Raw genomic sequence first — 18,981 nt, forward strand, 5'->3', positions numbered from 1 at the left:
GTTGGAATATTCTAACAAGGTACCAAAAATAAAAACATCCTTAAATCCATGTTACACTGATATAGCATCCCTCCTTAGCGGCTTTGTGGTAATCTTTGGTATTTTTTCTGCTGTCATAATATGTGTTTGATTTCAACTGATTTATTCATGAAATTGTTATATTAGTTTATATCTTACTTCATCACTCGTTAAACAGTTTGAAAGCATTTTATCCTAACAGGACGACAAGTGTGGAGAAGGGGGATTATACGTCTGGTGCTGCTGATGCGCAATTACGCAAAACGTCTAAAACTCATTTTATCGACAAGCTGCGCGCAGTTAATTCAGCGAAACGAGATGAGTTGAAATTTAACTTTACAAAACCACATGTTTAATTCACTCCCGTCATTCAGAACTCTGCAGAACTACACACCTGAAACTATCGCATCCGGATCAATTTCAGCCAAATCCAAACTTTTGCAGGGACAGCACTCTTCCACACGCGTGACAATACAACAAGATATGACAGCGCTTTGTCTTACCGGTCCCGTTCCGTTTCCGACTTTCCCGGTGCTTGTCCGTGCCCAGCAACAGTGGAAACAGATTGTTACAGACTGGCTGCCAACGCAAAAAAGCAGAGCTGTCCAGTGCAGCGGTTTGGTCAAGTCACACACCGTTATACAAACTGAGGCCGGAAGTGTGTTTTAACAATAAAGGCGTGGACGTGCTCGCACTGATGGAGAGGCAGCTGTTACACTACAGCTGTTCATTTGAATTAACTTTTTGGAGGTCAAAGAAATACGCTGCAGTTCGCGTTTCTCTTACATGTTTTTTTTTTATAGTCGAAGTTAGGCTGTAATTTACATTTAGCACTTTTAGACAAACCCTCTTTAAGTCAGCCAGTTGTTGCGGGAACTTTAGGAAAACTTGTTCAAAGAACATACATATCATACAGCTCAACTTTTAAATATGTATATAAGACCTATTTTATTTTCATTTGCGTGCTTACTTTAGGACACAAAACCCATAAAGCTAATTGAGTCTTATTTTGAAATGCAAGACCGGATGTACTCGCTCTTTTTATGAGTGTTGCTTGACTCTGGTCAGTTCACACTGACCCGTTGGTCTCCAGCAGCTCATCACGGATCTAAATTGTTCTTTACACTCGTGACTGTAGGCTAATTAACTCTGGTAATATTTATAGTATCACCTTAATTACATTAAAAGGATATAAAATGTGACAAAACTGTTGTTGTTGTTGTTGTTGTTGTTGTTTTGTTTGGGTCATACCACTCACCTAAATGTAATATGGCTTCACAAATATTTGCCACCACAAATAGGAGACTGACCAGACTACACCATGGGGATTTTGTGAGTTTTAATTATTTTCTATGTGAGAATACAAATCAGCCCACATATTATTGTTTTTCTTTGTGGACACTGATGTGGCAGCACCTCACAGACAGCATAATATTTGACCCTGTACTGTTCTGGCATGCTGATCAGCTTTAAAAGTGAATACTATTGGTAAAATCTAATCTGACAGACAGTGTATAGTCTACTCAATGAGGTGTTTATGCTGGCAGATTTGAACAGTTTCCCAGACTCCAAAATAGTTACTGCAGGGACAATAAACATCCCACAGTGCCAGCGTTGTTCTTTTCATCCAAGAAAAACATTGTTTCATGTGAAGAGGTTGCTGATGATACTCGCCGGTTTTATGGCCTTTTTTTTATACTTCTTTTGTTCCATTAAATTCTATTTTCCTGATAGCTTTATACTGATTTTTATCTAGTATGATTAACAGAAAGGCCAATTGCCTTGATTATAATATGCTGGGGCCCTTTACAGGGTGACAAACTGGCGGAAATGCGTGGAACAGGTTGTCACCAGTGAGGTGATGGATACTCTTGGCTCTCCTATTTATGAGCACTAGATATGTCCTTCTTCATGCAAATGTGCTGGCACTCGAACAAGCGGTGATCATAAAAATAACCCACAGTCAAGAACATGGGGACCATACTGAATGAAACACAACACCGTCGTCTCATCCCACTAACACCAGCCGTTAGCACCTCTGACTAAGATGCCTTAAAAGTCTTTAATTCATTAATGTAGATTTTTATTATTTGCATTTACATGTTCAGCCTTTGGAAAATAAGCCATACCAGATGCATGGCTCCTTTCTCTCATTTGACAAACTTTACTTCATATTTAGTTTCAGTGCCAGTGCTAGTCCTCTCCGCCTACATGCAGAGCCGCTGGTAATGGCTGAAGGGCAGAATGTAAGCCAGATTCAAAGCCCTGATTGGTATCTGACTGGTCACCGTCCAAACTTTGCACCCCATCAACCAGCATGCACCTGCCTTACAGACCACACTGCTGGTGCAGCTTGCCCTTTTAGTGCTGACAGTGCTGGTTATAGACTGCTCGTAGTGGTAAATAAAGAAGATGGGTAAACTGTGACCTTTGTCCAGTTGTCTTCATAAACAACAATCTCTTATTTATTTTAAGTCTTCAAAACAGAGACTTTAAATTATGCTTGTTGTCCCTTAAAGGAAAAGTTTGACAATTTGGGAAATACATTTTTGCTTTCTTGCTGAGAGTTAGATGAGATGATTGACCACTTCTATGTCTGTATAGTAAATATGAAGCTACAACACAGCCAGCAGCCAGCTAACTTAGCTTAGCACAAAGACTGAAAACAGCTAGCCTCGCTATGTCCAAAGGGAAAGTAATCTGCTTACACTAGCCCCTCTAAAGCTAATCAAAACATTATATCTTGTGTTTAAGTCATACAAAAATCAAAGAGTACTGTCAAAATGACAACTACCAGGTAATGAACCAGACCATTTCTTGGCTGGGACAAGTAACTTCCTGGCATCTTTGCTAGTTACATATTAGAGTGGTACAGGGATGGCGTTTATTTGTAGGCTAAGGAGATTATCATGGCCCTGGTTCCCTCAGAAAAAGCCAATAGAATTTTTTCATTGGATTTTGGATTAATGCAGAAAATCAATCGCAAACTAAAGTCTACTTTTAACCTTCACAAATGCACATCACCGTTATAACTTTCTAAGCATAAATGCAATCACCAGAGGTAAAAAGCTAACGTTCGGCTATAAAGTAACTACACCATGTTCGCATGAAATCAATGTTGCTACCACAACTTCCAACAACGCAGCTTCAAAATTCAGGGGTGGGGTATTTACTCAGGTATTTTATCTTGTAGAACAAAACATGAGAGTCTCTCAAAAGCTTGTGTTAACCACAGACCTTATTTCAGGCATCTAAAACCCTTTCAAAAAACCCACTGACTTTGAGAATCGGACTATAGGACTCATTTCTGCAGCACTCCATAACTGCTCCCGGGCAAGAAATAGTCCAGCACATAACCAACCCAGCTAACTGTTGTTTTTACACTTCAGTTTTTGCTCTAATATACATATCATGTGTTAATTAGAGAGCTTTAGAGGTCCTGGTAGGCAGATTTTGTCACTGCAGGTCAGCGCAAGGTCAAGTGTTACCCCGTTTCCAGTCTTTGTGCCAAGCTGAGTCAGCTGCCTGCTGGCTGTAGCTTCATATTCACCATGCAGACTTAACACTGGTATCAATCTCCTTATCTAAATCTCAGAAAACAAATTAAACAATCACATTGACCAAAATGACGAACTATTGATTTAAAGTTTTATTACAATGTAATGTCATCAATTTGTATGTTAGAATAAATAGCTAAATACCTCTATTCTGTAAGCCAAGAAAACTGATTTCTTCTTATTAAATGCCTTTGGTCTGGACTTGTGTTTCTTCTTGTGGTTTCTATATCTGTAGGCAAACATATATTCTCTCTCTGTCCAGTGGATAAATGTCCACTGGTCTGTAGAACTGTACAGTAAAATCCATAAATCTTGACAGGCCTCTATAGCCTCTTAAACTCCCACTCCCACTGTTCTCAACAACCTGTCCATGCGTCAACCTGGTTTCCACAGCAACTGAAGTGGCAAGCTGTGTCCATCCGATGTGAACTTTAAAAACCCATCTTTAAATGGAGCCTTTGATGGACCGGAGTGACTGGAGTTGAAAACGAAAGAAACAAAAGAAAGGCGTGTGAAGCAACAATGGCACTTCAGGCAGTTGATTAACTTCAGCATGAGTGCAGCCAAAGTGGCATGCATGAAGAAGAAAAAAAGGAATATGGAAATGGTTTTTAAAAAAAGGGCTGACAAGGGAGGAATGCATGAAAACTGCATTTCCATTTAGATTTGACATTTACTTTGGATTGCCACATATGTATGCTGACCATCCATAACGTCTGCCTCTGTCCAACACTGTATCTAAGAGGCTGTGAATGTATGTCTAATTACATAAGACACAGAATGTACCTATATCTCCATCCATAACGTCTGCCTCTGTCCAACACAGTATCTAAAAAGGCTGTAAATGTATGTCTAATTATTTAAAACACAGAACAGATAGACACTGCATGGTCTTTAAAAATGGAATTTTGTTGCCTTTTGGTATTAAAGGAATATAAATAACCTCCGGAGCTCATTTTATTCATGAATGCATCTTAAAGCTGAAGACCACTCTAAAATCATTATACACTGTGTTATGCGCTTTCTTTTGCCAGTGTCTAAAGGTGAATGTTTCCTCTTCATAATGAAATGTCCTTGCTTTTACAGACTTTTTTGACCCATTCAGTCCTGTACCTTGTGAATGAAGGCATTTCTCTGTAGTGGTATTTCATGGTTTTGTATAAAGTACCACTTCAGTGTGACTGTTGCATATCCGGCTGCTGCACTGTAAAGACACTAAGCTTGCTGTGAGGTAAGTCGTGGATTTAATGTACCTCTGTATAAAAGAAACGAGAGGCCATTCAAAATTCCATAACCCACTGCAACATGAGTTATGGTTCGCTTGAGCTCTTTCTCCAAGTAGGGGGATGCTGCTGCTGCGTTTGTGGTCACTTGCCCTTGGCATTTGTTTTAATTAGAAGGGTCCAGAGGGATTACCATGGAGCTAATTATGTTGGCTGGCCATTGAGGCAGTGATGGCAAAAAAGGCTGGTACAAACGAGATAGCAGCACACAGACTTAGGTAAAAGGATAAAAGGCGAAGACACATCAAAACAAGTTTCAGCGGAGAAGACACTGCATTACAGTTACCTCGGACATTTATTGACTTCCTGGAGAAGAAATTGCTTAATAATCTGCACCACAGACACTGTCAGTCAGACTTTGGCTGTCCATCTTGGCTCAATCAATTTTCTAGATGCCTGCAGTGGGACAGATTCATATGTGACTGACAGTTACCAAATGAAGAATCACTGCTAAAGATGCAGAGGGGTATGGGAAGGGGGAAGCTGTTGCTTTGATATGAAAAAAAAGTTCAGCATAATAAAAATGGATAAATCTACATATTGTTAGTTATAATGATAAGATAGAGTATATCGGGCCAATGTTGACATTTTATTAAATATCAAATATTGGCCAGTCAGTGCCAATTTTATTTTTATATCTCATTTATTTGATGTCCAGAGTTGAATGTTCAACTATAAATCAAGGCATAATTTCAAGGTGGAGTTTTAGCCAAACTATTTCCTACCATCAAACAGATTTTGTGAGTAAAAGATCACCTTGCCTTGGTGGTGGTTTCAATACAAAGAGCTACACCTTTTCTTGATTGTAGGTAAAGATGGTTGTTAATCTTGAGGCTTTTTTTTTTTTTTTTTTTGTTGAGAAAAAATTATAGTTAATGTTTCTGAAATGTCACAATCTGTCATGATGAATTTGTGATAAGCACCTCTCTCAAACTTCTCAGTGTTTTGGAGTGAGTGCAGTTAAAATCACTTGATTAAATATTTGAAGGCTAATCAGTGGCTGATTGGATTAGTATGCGCACTGAAAACCTTTACACATCACAGCAGTGTCCCATTGCAATTGAAATGACTGCTCTTTTTTCAGTATTTGTTTTTTTCTTCCTTTCTTTTTTCAGGTTTTGGAATATGCTAAATCACAGGGATATTACTGCAAGGGTATTAAATGACACATTCAAAGCACAACAGGAGAGAGAGCCATATGCTAACAGCACCTGTAGCCTAACTGTCTACAACATTTCTAACTTGACACTTAACCTCCCAGTGCTGCCAGTGACTTTCATAGTATTTTTCCCAGTGAGGGAGACACGGCACCAGGAACAAAGCCTTCCAACTCTTACACTATCACTACATGCTATCAGATTTTTATTCCACAGGGAGGATGAGGAAGCAAAAGCTATACATATTAAGTAGAAATGCCTATTCCCACACCTTTTACACAGAGGAGTCTGCTGCTGAGTTGAGCCACTGTCAGTTTACCAGGAAGCTCACCCTCTGGCATATATAGCTTATGCGAGCAAATTTCAATGTGCAACCTCTAAAAATAGTTTATTGGACAAAGTCTGTTAAACGGTTCAAATGCAGCTCTCATCTTCTGGGTCTTGGAAATGACCCTGCATGAGAGTCCAGAAAAGCACTTCAATTTGTAGAGACTGGGTTTTTTTTTACTCCTGAACCTACATTATAGATGACTGCCTACTGAGTCTCAACAGGATTAATCATCAAAGTGACGCACAGGAGCCATCTTCACACTTCCTCTCTGTTACTTTCTGTTAAACTAAGGGGAAATTTAGAAGTTTTACCCCTCCGTGTGAAACAATATTTAATTAAATGCTTGTCTCTTTGCTCTTTTTTTATGTCTATAATTGGATACCTGTGTATTGAATTCAAGAAGATGATACATGTATATTTATTTCAATAAGACATAATCAAAAAACACAGGATGCAGTGTTAAACAATCCCTTGTGCCAATAGGTAGTGAGCACTTACATTAGATTCACCTTGCTGTTGGGAGTGGCAGATGGTTGACAGGTGGGGGTTTTCAATGGACAACCTCCATCCTTACCGTTTTGTTGTTTTGTCTACTACATATATGGAGTGCTCGATGGTGGATTGTGGGATCCCAGAACCCCCTCTTTTTCCCGTTCTGTTTTTGTGATCTCTTGATGTTATGTTGATGTTTTTGGAGCTAAATAAGGGTCCTTCTGCTTGAGCCATATCCACTGGCTGCTTCTTTTAGCCGCCTCTGAGATTGAGCTATGGCCTGCCTGTAGATTCTTACTTCCTTCAGCAGTCTGATGGTAGAAGATACCACAAAACCTCTGTTTCCCACTGCGACCAGAAAGACTTTGGTATTCCAGCCACAGTCTTCTGCTTTTGCTGCCAGTTATTCATAGCATAGATTCGTATGCTGGTTGGCCTTCTTGTGCAAGTCCTCCCATGGAACTTTGAGCTCTATGATAAAAGCAGTCTTCAGTGAAGGCGCAAGAGTACCAAATCTGTCCTAAGACTGGTGAAAACAATGTACGGTGGAAAGATTTCTTGCCAGACGATATCCATCAGTACATTCGCAGGCCATGAATAGTGTTCTGTTTTGGGCTTGGTAGAACGATGTTTAGGCCTTTCTTGTCCTCGAATTAAAGTTGTTGCCTTTAGGGGATTGTCGCTATCTGGGCAAGGAGTGGGTCGCCCCCCGCTTGATCTCAAGAGCTGATGCCAGGCTCTTGAGGACCTGATTTTGCCCACAGGTGTAGTGGCCTTGTGTGAAGCTGGTCATGATGTGTTTGAGAGTTGCTGGAGTTGGGCAGAGGGCACAGGTTGGATTCTTACTGAACCACTGATGGAGATTCTTTGATGATGGAAACACATATGTAGCTCTGATGATAAAGCTAATTTAGGCTCCGATTTTCCATAAATCTGTCCAGCTGATCTTTCTCCTCCCCACATCTTCCCATCACATCCACTGCTCCAGTTTTGCATGGAAGACAGTTTTTTTTTAATTTCTTGCTGTCTTCTCCTGTTGGCGCACCTCCTCAGCTACCAACTTCCTCCTGCTGTGGCCTTGGGCAAAGTTGATTTGCTTGCTGCCAGGCCAAAACCTCCTCCTTCCCACTGGACTTACCCAACAATGTCTCTGGCTCAGGGCTTATGTAGTTTGCTGTACTGCATTGGATGGTATTAAATTTTGCCCAGTAATAGGGAAGTTGTGGCATTGCTGTCGGTCTTGTCTCTAGGCTCCTTTAGTGTAATTTGAAGCCTTGCTTTAACGTCCTTCGATTAGGTTAGGTTCTTTAATGTCCCCAGGGGGATAATTGTTTTCACACATCATCAGTCAGGTTGGTTTCAGGGCAGCATACACAACATATAACAGATAACAGATAACAGACCCTCTTCCCACATATTCCCCAGATAACAAATAACCCTCTCCCACACATACCACAGAAAACCATATAAGCATAAACATGACATAGACAGTGTACAGGGGTGAAATATTAAATCTACATGTTTTTGTTTAGGGCTGTGATGGCTGAGGGGACAAAACTTCTTTTAAAATGGGCTTTTTTCCAGTCCAGTACCCTGTATCTGCGGCCAGATGGGAGAAGTATGAAGTATGATTACTCTGCAAGACTAGTGAAAGGTAGTCCAAGGACCCCTCTGCCATCGAGGCTGCTGTTGCTTGGAAGTTGAGGGACACTGTCCCATTTTTTTTTCTTCAGTGTATGAGGTAATGGTTCACTTCATCCTCTCCATGGTTGTTACTGGGACCTCAGACAGTGAGCGGCCACATTATTCAGGGGAGTGGGTCAAGGCATCAGAGCTTCAGTCTCTCAGGCAGCAGGGTCTTGTTGATGTTCTCCAGACTCTTTTACCTTAGTTGCTGGCCCTGCTCTTCCTGTCCTTGAGGCTCTTATTGTACCATCTGTCCAGGCTTTGACAGATCATCACCGGGTCATCACTGATGCAGAACTTTGTGTCTCTAAGCACTTCCTTAACTGTGGAGATGCTTCAACATTTGTTTTGCTTTATTTTCATCCAGGGCCACAAGAAGTTCTCCTGCAGCTTTCCAAGTAGCCGCTTGGTACATGATACAGTAGTTAGTGGTCAGTGTTGTCATGTTGTCCATGTATGCCCTGATAGGTGGAAGAAGGAGCCAAGCCTTAGTTTTTTCACTGCCCACTACCAATCTTGCGGCCCTGATGAAGACTTCCATGGCCATTGTAAAGGCTAGGGGTGAGACTGTGCAGCCTGCCATGATGCCTACCTCAAAGCACTGCCATGTTGTAGTCAAGTTGGCTGTTTTGAAGCATTTGCAGGTCTTGGAAGTAGGTCGTTACCAGCATACTTATGGGTTCTGGTACTTCTAAAAGGCTGAAAGATTCCAAGTTTAAGAGGAATTGAGTCATATATGTTGATCAGGTCAAGAAAGTTCACAGAAAGGTCACTTTTGTACTTCATGGCTACTTGGATGTGATGCCATGCTTGTATGCTCTGAGCAACCAGACAACCCTGTAATTCCTACTTTCAATAGGTGTATCAACATATTTTTTTCTTTCCAAGTAAATGGACAGCCTCTGTGCTATGCTAAACTGTGCTGCAAATTGAGTGGAATTGATTAATGTCTGACGCATCTTTTCTTTCTGAATAAGCACACCACCAGCCCTTCACAGCACATTGGTTATTACATGCTTTTGCCACACTATGATCACAGAAATGGTCATTCTTAATATTTATATTTCCAGTCGTGGTTATAGGGTTTTAAATAATCCAGACCTTGGCCTTAACAGAAGAGAGTGAATCACCAAATGATCATCATGTAAAAATATTTTCTATGCCTGTATAGCATTGGGAGGATACTGAATGAGAAGTATGCAGTGAATGGTAGGATAAAATTAATAAAGACCCCAGTAATAGTGGACATATTGATAACTCATTCTCACCCATATCAGCACATCTTGGCCTATTCAAAAGTAATGAAACAGTCATAGCTCATGAACCCGCAGCCTCACTTAATTACACAGCAGAGACAGAGGGTGAGATTTATAGGAAAGAAAATGCATAGATAAGTTGAATACATTTGCGTCTTTACCAAGTTTCTCATTATGGTGACATTGTTATGCTATGAAAGAAAGACACAGAAGAAGTAATATATTCTAGCACCAGTAGCTCAGCAAAGGCGTCATTTGTAGGAAATGAGGCTGCTCATAATCATGGTCTATTAGGTGCATCTACTGATATAATCTGTCCTCCTTTGGCTACACAGCCACATGGAAATCATTTAGGCTATTTTCTTCCAGTTTCTCCTGAATTCTGTCTGTCTGATGATCTTCTGATAAGTTCTCCTAGCAATGTGGTAACATTTTCATCAAGAAAACTAGGTGATTTGCACAATTATATCAGGAGAGGAAAAGTGTGGGAGATAGAAAGCATATAGAACAGCCAAGAGCCCCCACACAGTGTCTATAATTGCAATTCAAATCACTTAACACAATTATAATATTTTTGTTCCGATGTTCCATTTTTGTGTTTTGCTTTCTTGCCATGCCTGCATGGGTTTGTGCTTGGATTTCCTCCCTCAGTCTGAAGACACGCAGGTCCAGTGAAGTGGAAACTCAGTGGAAACTGCCTGTAGGTGTGAGTGTGAATTTGTTCGTCTGTGTGGTGGTCCTGTGATGGACAAGCAACCTGCCCAAGGTGTTATCCTGCTTTTTTGGCCACACCAACAGCATGGCTCACAAAATGACAATGCTGGTCCAAACTGCAATATTTCAGTAACTACTGGATGAATTGCTGTTAAAATTTGTACGGGCATTTATGGTCCCCAGACAATAAATCCTAATGATTTTGGTACTACTCTGACTTCTCATCTAGCGCCATTTACATTTTTAATAATAACTTTGGTTTATGGGCAAATACCTGCAAAACTTATGACATTCCCATCAGCCTCAGCTATACCTTGTGTATTCTGTGCTAACTGGCAAATGCTAGAATGCTATCACACTAAATTAAGGTGCTGAACATGGTAAACATAACACTTGCTTAACGTCAACCTGCTATCATTGTTATTGTAAGCATGTTAGCATTTAGCTCAAAGCACCACTGCACCAAATACCTAGTTCACACTGCATGACTTTAGTCCTGTCTTCTCACTTGCAGACAGTTTTTGGAGCTCCCAGACAAACGCCCCTGACCAAAGGAAATTCAGCATTGGTTTGGCATTTGCAAATTGGCACCCAAGTGTTATGTGTGAATGCATCACAGACACGCCCCAGACATCTAGCAGGCTAAATATCTGGACCTGTTGGGGACCTTGTCTGCAAGCTACAGCAAATGGGAGCAAGAGGTTGAGGAGAGGGACAAGGACTGAGCGCTGTGGCGCTCTCCAAGGTGGGTGTTTGTGTGTGTTTGAGAGGGAGAGAGAGCATTACAGACTGGGGGAAGGAGAAGGTGTACCAGTGAGCATAATGTTCATGGAAGTTATTATAACCCCTAATGTTTCTGGAAGTTATTATAACCCCTAAAGTTTCTGGGAGTTATTAATAACCTGTGATATTTTTAAGCGCCTGCCCAACCCCTGGTTGAGCATCGACCTGTGCATCACAAGACATACTTACTGAGATTCCTTCTTGTGAAAGATCTTGTATTGTGTGACCCGTGATACCAGTCAGTCATGTAGAGTGAAAACCACAACAACTGCAAGACTCCCGATTTCAAGACAGAAAGTTGTGTAGTGTGACCAGAACAGCGATCTAATGATTCTGAAAGTTGTGTAGTGTGAGCTTAGCTTAAAGGGAACCACAAGATGTTATTTCCATGGCACAGAACTACTCTCTCTCAAAGCCAGAAACCAGAGAAGTCAGTCTCAAATATGTGACCACTTTTATTTGTGGTGTCATAGGGTGTACAGTCTTGAACTGCTCCATAGACAATGTATGGGAGTCTAATTTTTTTGGATCCACCATTTGTTTTCTTTTTTATACCTAAATGAGCTTTATTCGACTGGAGTGTTCTCAGTTCTCAAACAGAATATACTCACATATGCTCTCAGTGTCACTAGAACATTTTTCACTGTTCACTGTCTATGGAGCAGCTCCAGACCTCATACCCTATGACACCAAAAATTTGAGTTTTGGCTCTCTAGCTTTTACATTTAGAAGACTTTTGATAATTTTAGACTATATTTTTGGACTGTCTTAGATCACAGGAAAAAGCATGTATGAATTCTGAAAATTTAAGTAAAGGCTCACAGACCTGTCAACGTGGCTGTAGACTACAGGTATGACAAATACATCTAGTTCACTACTCATTTAATATGGTCTGGCTCTATAAAAAGACAGAGATCATTTGCAATGGATTATTATATAAACCTTCCTTCCAAGTTGATGTTATTTTATTTAAAACCACAACTAAAATCCCTATCTGACAATTCTTTTATTTTTTATTTCCTTAATCTTTAGTTTGTGCAACAGAAATATACAAACCCTGACTGCATCTGTGATTGAAAATCGAGGTAACGCAGCGTGACACAAGTAATTGATGAGATACCTGGTTGTATTCAGTCGTTCACTCACACAAGACAATAACAGGGAAGAGGACACTTTATGGTGCACATTATCACGTCAAATCTATTGAAGACAGAAATATTGACTCGCGATGTTGTGCGTGGCCATTTTGATTTACACATGCATAATTTCTCTGTCATGTCACATCAGCGCAGATGTTTCAAGGCTGAGTGATTTACATAGTTTGATAGCGGTGCTTAAGAGGTGCAACAAGGTGTAAAGCTGTTAGGAAAAGGCTGGAATATGTTGTTTAGTGAACTTTTATCTTGTAGATTAGATGCAAGATTTTGTTAACCTTGGCCAGCATTATCCTCCATTATTCCTTTTATTGTCTTGATTTCCTGTCAGTCTGTGTTAGGCACTGATTCTCCTCTCACAGCTCTGCATGACCTCCAAATCATTTTTTGTCTATTTTTGTCCATCTTTATTTCCGTCTCCCCGTCTCTTCTCCCAAACTCACTTTCCAATCATTTTCGACTCTCCCATGCAATCACTTCACCTGCTTTCTGCCCCACCTCTCGCTCTGCCTCTCCCCCTCCTGTTTCTTTAATCGTTCTGTTTTCCGCTGAAGGTTACTCTTGCCTGCAGGGCTATGAAAATGTCAGAAAGGCCCACTCCATTTTCAGCTACGTAAATAGCCATTTCCCGCCAGAGCAAACCCACTTTTCCAGGTCTGACCTGCCATGTTGCACATCACACATCCCACCTCTTTCTTTACACTACCTGAGCACAATAGCGGGGGAAAAATGAACAGCGCTCCTTCATTGCTTATCTGTCATTTTGATATAACGGACTGCTTCCATCGTCCTCTGTATTCATCTCCCTCTTCTCCATTTAAACAACCTCAACTCACGAGGGAAATGCTTAGCTACATAAATTCAACTGAAATTGCTCCCATTCCTGTAGTGATTAGCCTGCACACTATAAACACCCTTAAATGTTGTGATTAAAAGCTTGTTTTCAGAACAAGCAGTAATATTAGGACAGAAACTATACTGACCCAATTGAAAAACAGGCTAATAAAATAACAAGAGGAACACTGTGTGACTTTAATTTTCAGTATTTACAGCCTCTAATGGATAAGTAAACTTCTATTAATCACACCGTGGACTATAGTTGAATTATTCAAATATATTCACAAAAATATGCAACAGCCATGTTGAAATAAAATGCTAATTCCACTTTCCACGACTCACAAAAGAGCAGAAATGGACTTATTAACCTTGCCTAAAACCACTTTGTACTCCCCAACCTGAAACAGCCTTTTCGGAGTGTCATTATAATTCATCAGTGCGAGAAGAAATATGGGAAAGTGTGTGTTCATTGACAGACACGGGGAGAGCACTTACAGTGTTGAAGAGAATGACAGAGAAAGGAAGCTTCTCACCCTTCTTCAAGTCACCGTGAGCCTTAAATCAAATTTTGCTTCCATTAAAACTTTACACTTAACACTCGAGTGACAAATGCTCTTTTATGGCTGAGCAATTGTGTTCTGTGTAAAAGGTTTAGTGTTTTCTCTGAATTAGAATAGAAGGGCTTTGGATGCAGTGGTGAGAGGTGGCGTGGGCTTGGAAGGATGCTGCAGAAATATTAAACCTTGAGTCTTTTTAGCAAATTTTTTAAAAAAAATCACGTCTTTGATCTCGGTTTCTCTAAAACAACTGTTCTTGCTTCTCTGCCCTGTATATCCTCACACTTTGAGAGCGAGCTCCCGCAGGTCATGCAAGGCTTGTTCATTTCCGTGTGCCATGTCCCAGAAAACCCTGTCGTGCTGCGCGTCACTCCCGTCCTCCACCTCTTCTCCCCTTCACTAACACTCCCCTGATCTTCTCTTTCAATTTCCTGCAGCTTCGCAAGACAATGGCGAGCTACATCAAAGGCCTGCGTGAGAGGTTTGATAGCTCACATCAGCAGAAAAAGAAAGAAAAATCAGTCTCGTTCAACAGTATTTGGACTACTCATTATCTTTCAATGCGCTTGCGACAAAGGTTATATTTTCTCTGAGGTTCCCTTTCGAGAAAGTCAAAAAGAAAAGCTTAAGACTGAGGAGCGGAAAACAGTTTTAGAGGGCTTGATCCATTTCTACTTGCAACAAATTGTAAGGTTAACGTTAGGTACGAAAATAGACAAATTGCCCTCTACACATATCACATCACAATTGTCAAGGACATGCTATAGACTGAAAATATCATTTCTCGCGGTCTCATATGTTTTCCTCCAATACTCATACTGAAGACACATTGATCCATGCCACAGCCTAACCACAGGTTTTGCACCGAATGTGACTGCAAAAGTGCACATACATGTGCACGCACACATTGTGAGATAGAAGAAATAACAGGGAAATGATGCACACAAAAACATAATTGAATGGTTGAGATATAAAATTACTTCTGGATCCATTCAGCCTAATTTACCTTGGTTTACTCAGTGTTGTTCCTCTCTTAACAATGGATATAGTGAGTCAACGCTGTCAGTCTGGCACTGCCCTCCCACTGCGACTGAAAATGACTTTCAACAGCTTGATCGAATTAATTGGCTTGACTGTTGGGCAGAGGGGGATAGATAGACCATTAGCTATTGAAAGGGAAAAGATTGACAAGTACGTTGTTTCTCAGGAATAATTGAGAGGGAGAACTGCGACTGGAGGGAGAGTGAGGGGTACACAAAGAAAGCAGGCTTCGGATGAGGACAAAAGAATAGATTTTGCAAAAAATGAGCCTGCTTTGTTTCCCCTCCTTGGCAGGAGTCAGATGTTTTGCTGTGCTCCATCTTGTGAAGCATGACTCCCCTTTCTCCTTAGACACAAAACCTATCATTTGGACATTTGTGGATAGACGAGAGAAAAGCAGCTTTACCAAAGACAGGAATAGACATTTTGAGGGATGCGGAAAAGGGGGTGGCAGCATGAAAAGTATTCAGCATGGAATCAAGTGTTTTCTAGTAATGTAGTGTATAGTCAGTGTATGATTAGTTTCATGAGAATTCCCAAAGCCAAGAAAAACAACAGAAACAAAGATGAAGAGCTTTGAGCAGTCCTGCTAATTGCTGCTACATCTAGTTATGGTGCACCAAAGACAGACCAAACAGACTAGTAAGACTGTGGATGAGCAGTAGCGGTGTGCATGCCATGCTAGCATTTAGCTGCTTGTGTGAGGGTTGCTTGGAGGGCAGGGCAGTGGCAGAGGTATGGGGCTCATTCTAATTGGATCTGTCAAAATTGCCACCAGTTAATATAGTGCCTCTATTAGGCAAAGCTGCAGCCCATGACCTGCAGCTCTCAGAGTGTGATCGATGGTTCTATTTGTTATTTTGCTGCTCCTGTTTTTGTTGCTGGTGAGGATGATGATGATGATGATGACCACGATGATAATAGAATTTTTTTTTAAATGATTGGTTCAAAATTTCTCTTGAAGGTGGAGCCCCATTCATTCCTATGAAAGTTGCTCAGTGGTGCACAGCACCAAAAAAAGATTTCTGCAGTATCAAATTGCGCAGATCTTAGGCATTAAAGGTGGTCTTGCAAAAATGCCAAGTGCATCGAGCGGAAAAACAAGAGGCACTCAGCAGCGAGCACAATGCTTCACTCCCATTGAAAACAATTACAAGAAGACATCCTTGGCTATTAAAATGCACTGTGTCTGACCGAGAACTTATGGTTGCTGTGCTAGCCAGCGTGATTTTACCAAGTAGGACATGCCCCTGGATCAACACCCCACATTGCATTCCAGGACTGAGGATTACTTGTTCAATTGTACTAACTTCAATTTGGAAAACTATCTTAGCTCTAAAGAAGTACAATTGAATTTTGAAAGAAGCACAGGAGCAGCACACTGATGATGTCAGAGGGCTGTGATTGGTTGATAGCAATGTTGGTACAGGAACGCAGTGTGGACTGTTGATCCAGGAGCATGTCTTAAATGATAAAATCACATTGTGCTGCTAAGCTTTGGGCAGGGGTTGGCCTCTAGCTACCTTTTTCCCTTAAAAGGGTTAGTTCAGAAAAATCTAAATTTAAAGCTATCATTTTACACAATGGAATTATGTTTGTGCTGCTGAAATGATTGAAAATCTCAACAGCGATAAATCTTTTCAGATAGTGTTATTTTATTCAGGATAATCTGGGAGCACTTCCAGTATTTATACCTCTGACTTGAACCTCTGTTGCTGCTCTTACTAACAGTAATTCTAGTAATCTCTTATTCTCCAGTTACAGTAAGTCACTTTGGAAATGAGCTCAACCTTCATACCTAAAATATAAAATGTGAGTAAACCATTCTGAGGTTTGTAGTAGCCTCTGCTCTTCTCTGAATGGCTTGGATGGGGGAAAGGGATCAATACCTTGCTGTGCCAGAGCCTCATAAATCTGTAGAAATCTTTTTATGCTATATGAGCCCTCTACTTATCTCTGGCTCCGAATGGAACACAGAAACAAGGCTTTTTCTAGGTTTGACTGGGCTGCTTGGGGATTGTAACAGTGTTTATCAACCGGCCCTGTGAGACTGTTGTATTGCTGCTGTCTCTCTCTGTTTACATCAGATTTCTGGGAGTCTGTCCTGATGTCCTGGCAAGGTTACAGATGATTAACAGCTTCACTTTCATACGGAAGTATTACCCCTCCAGCGCATCCTGCCGTTCCTCCTCTGTAATTCAACCTCCCAATTTCTACCCTGTATGAAGGTATTCATAGCTCTTCTTATTCGCCCTCTTTATAACCTACATTTTTGCCTTTTTGTTCCTCCCTCATACTGTTTTTTATCATTTCTCTCTTTCTGTCACATGCATAATTTTCAGGCTGCTTCATTCATTGTTTTACTTTACTCATTCCTCTATTTTCTTATGTTGGTAAAAGAATTAACAGACCTTGCATGTCAATGCCTTGACTGCTTCATACAAGTGAGGTTTTAATGGCATAATCAATACCCTCAGCACTGACCTCGGGGGTAGCCTGTTTTAGTCAAATGCTCTTCAGTTCCTCTTGTGTGCGCAATTGTTTCAGCCAATGAAAAAGTGCCTTTGGCTTTGCCTTGAGAATAAGGACACCCCTAGCTGTCACACACAAACACACACACACTTTCTGTACTTCTCAAACAACTCAATACACAGTTACACATTATGCACTTGAAGCTGGGGTAGGCAGAAATCTGGAAAAGGGTCTAACCTGTTAGTTGATCCAGCGGGGAATCCAGGCTGTCTGCTCCCCCGGAGCTGGAGTTTGCGCTGGCTGCGTTGCTGTGGCCTTTGACAAGGGGTCTGTCTCCGAAGCTGCTGCTCACTCTCCTCCCGGCAAGGTGGTTTGTAGCAGCTGGGATTGAGACGGAGGACATATTGTGATTTGAGGATCTCCGTTACTTAAGCTACATTACTGTGAACTTGAAGCCATAGCTTTGAGCCTTTAGCTCCGGTTAGCAACTTTTTCTGTCCACCTCTGAAATTTGCCAGTATTGACATGCGTTTTATTTCATTTATTGTCCAGCTCTTTTTTAGATTCTCTTTTTGAAAAGCTGTCTTCCTGTTTTGGGTGTCTTATATTATTTTATAATTAAGAAGCTGTAATGCTAGCTTTTTATCTTGGCCACTTTTTTGCGTAATTTTTTTTTTTAAACAATTTTAATGATTAACAAAATAATTGATGGTTAATTTCTGTCCATCAACTAGCTGTTTCAGCTCTACATTAAAAGTCGTTAATCTCTTGGTCAGTTGGACTAATTTATTATTCAACTCATTGTTTCACCACTACAGCCTTGGTCAAGACATCTGACTTGATTTGAATTAATTCAGTTAACCTTCACATCCGTGACACATACATGCAAACAAGGCTGCACTCAATCATCCTCCAGTGATCAGCATAGAGAAGAGTAAATAAAAAACTGTGGGCTGTGATACCAGTCCACAATAATCCCCACCAGCCTGAATGACTCAACGCGACTCAACGTGGATTAATAACAGGGATTAGAGTGACACAAACTGCAGTCAATGGCAGAGACAGAGGAAAGAGGACAGAAAGACACATTTATTTTAGTCCAAACCAACCTACACACACAGCTATGCACATGGACACACTCTTACAAAAGATATCTGACGAACTGTGTCAACTGTATCTACTTCTCCCAGACATTTTAATGTGAGCTCTAATATTTATTGCAGATATGTCTACTGTTTTATGAACTAGAGACCTGCACTTGTTTTGAGTTCTTTAGAGTGATTTCTTTTGTCAGTGAAACAGCTGGAAAATCTGTGGGGGATCCTGATGAAGAACTTATTGGGGAGTTCGTCCTTACATTTCTAGACTCTAATAATCTGGCAGGCTGTTCTGTCAAAAGGAGGACAGAAGAAAGGGACAAGACAGTGAGGAGCAGACTAAAGCCCAGCCACAAAGTGGCAGAGAGCAAAGACAAGCGTCTCTTTTATCTCTTCTATAATAAAGCATGAAATAGGCTGGGGTAACTTTCGACTCTGGCACTGACACCAGAGTTCCAGTCCACTTCAGAGAGCGACATCCTCAATCAAAGGAGATGTGCGACAACAAAGATGCACCCTTCGCCACTATAATTGCTTTCATGTTGC

The 18,981-nt window shown here is 40.8% G+C and overlaps 1 protein-coding gene across 3 annotated transcripts in view; it reads right to left on the bottom strand.

Moving 5' to 3' along the window:
- The window catches only part of znf385c (zinc finger protein 385C), a 196,799-nt gene extending 179,156 nt beyond the window's left edge, over window positions 1-17,643 (bottom strand). For 2 of the 3 annotated variants that reach the window (XM_050069828.1, XM_050069825.1), the window contains exon 1: window positions 522-589. The gene's annotated coding sequence lies outside the window, so the exon portion shown is untranslated. Of the gene's footprint in view, window positions 1-521; window positions 590-17,575 lie in introns of those variants that run through there. The other variant, XM_050069827.1, reaches the window with a different exon arrangement.
- Between the last annotated feature and the right edge of the window lie 1,338 nt (window positions 17,644-18,981).

Source organism: Epinephelus moara, chromosome 18 (genome assembly GCF_006386435.1).
Source record: "Epinephelus moara isolate mb chromosome 18, YSFRI_EMoa_1.0, whole genome shotgun sequence".
Classification (NCBI taxonomy): Eukaryota; Metazoa; Chordata; class Actinopteri; order Perciformes; family Serranidae; genus Epinephelus; species Epinephelus moara.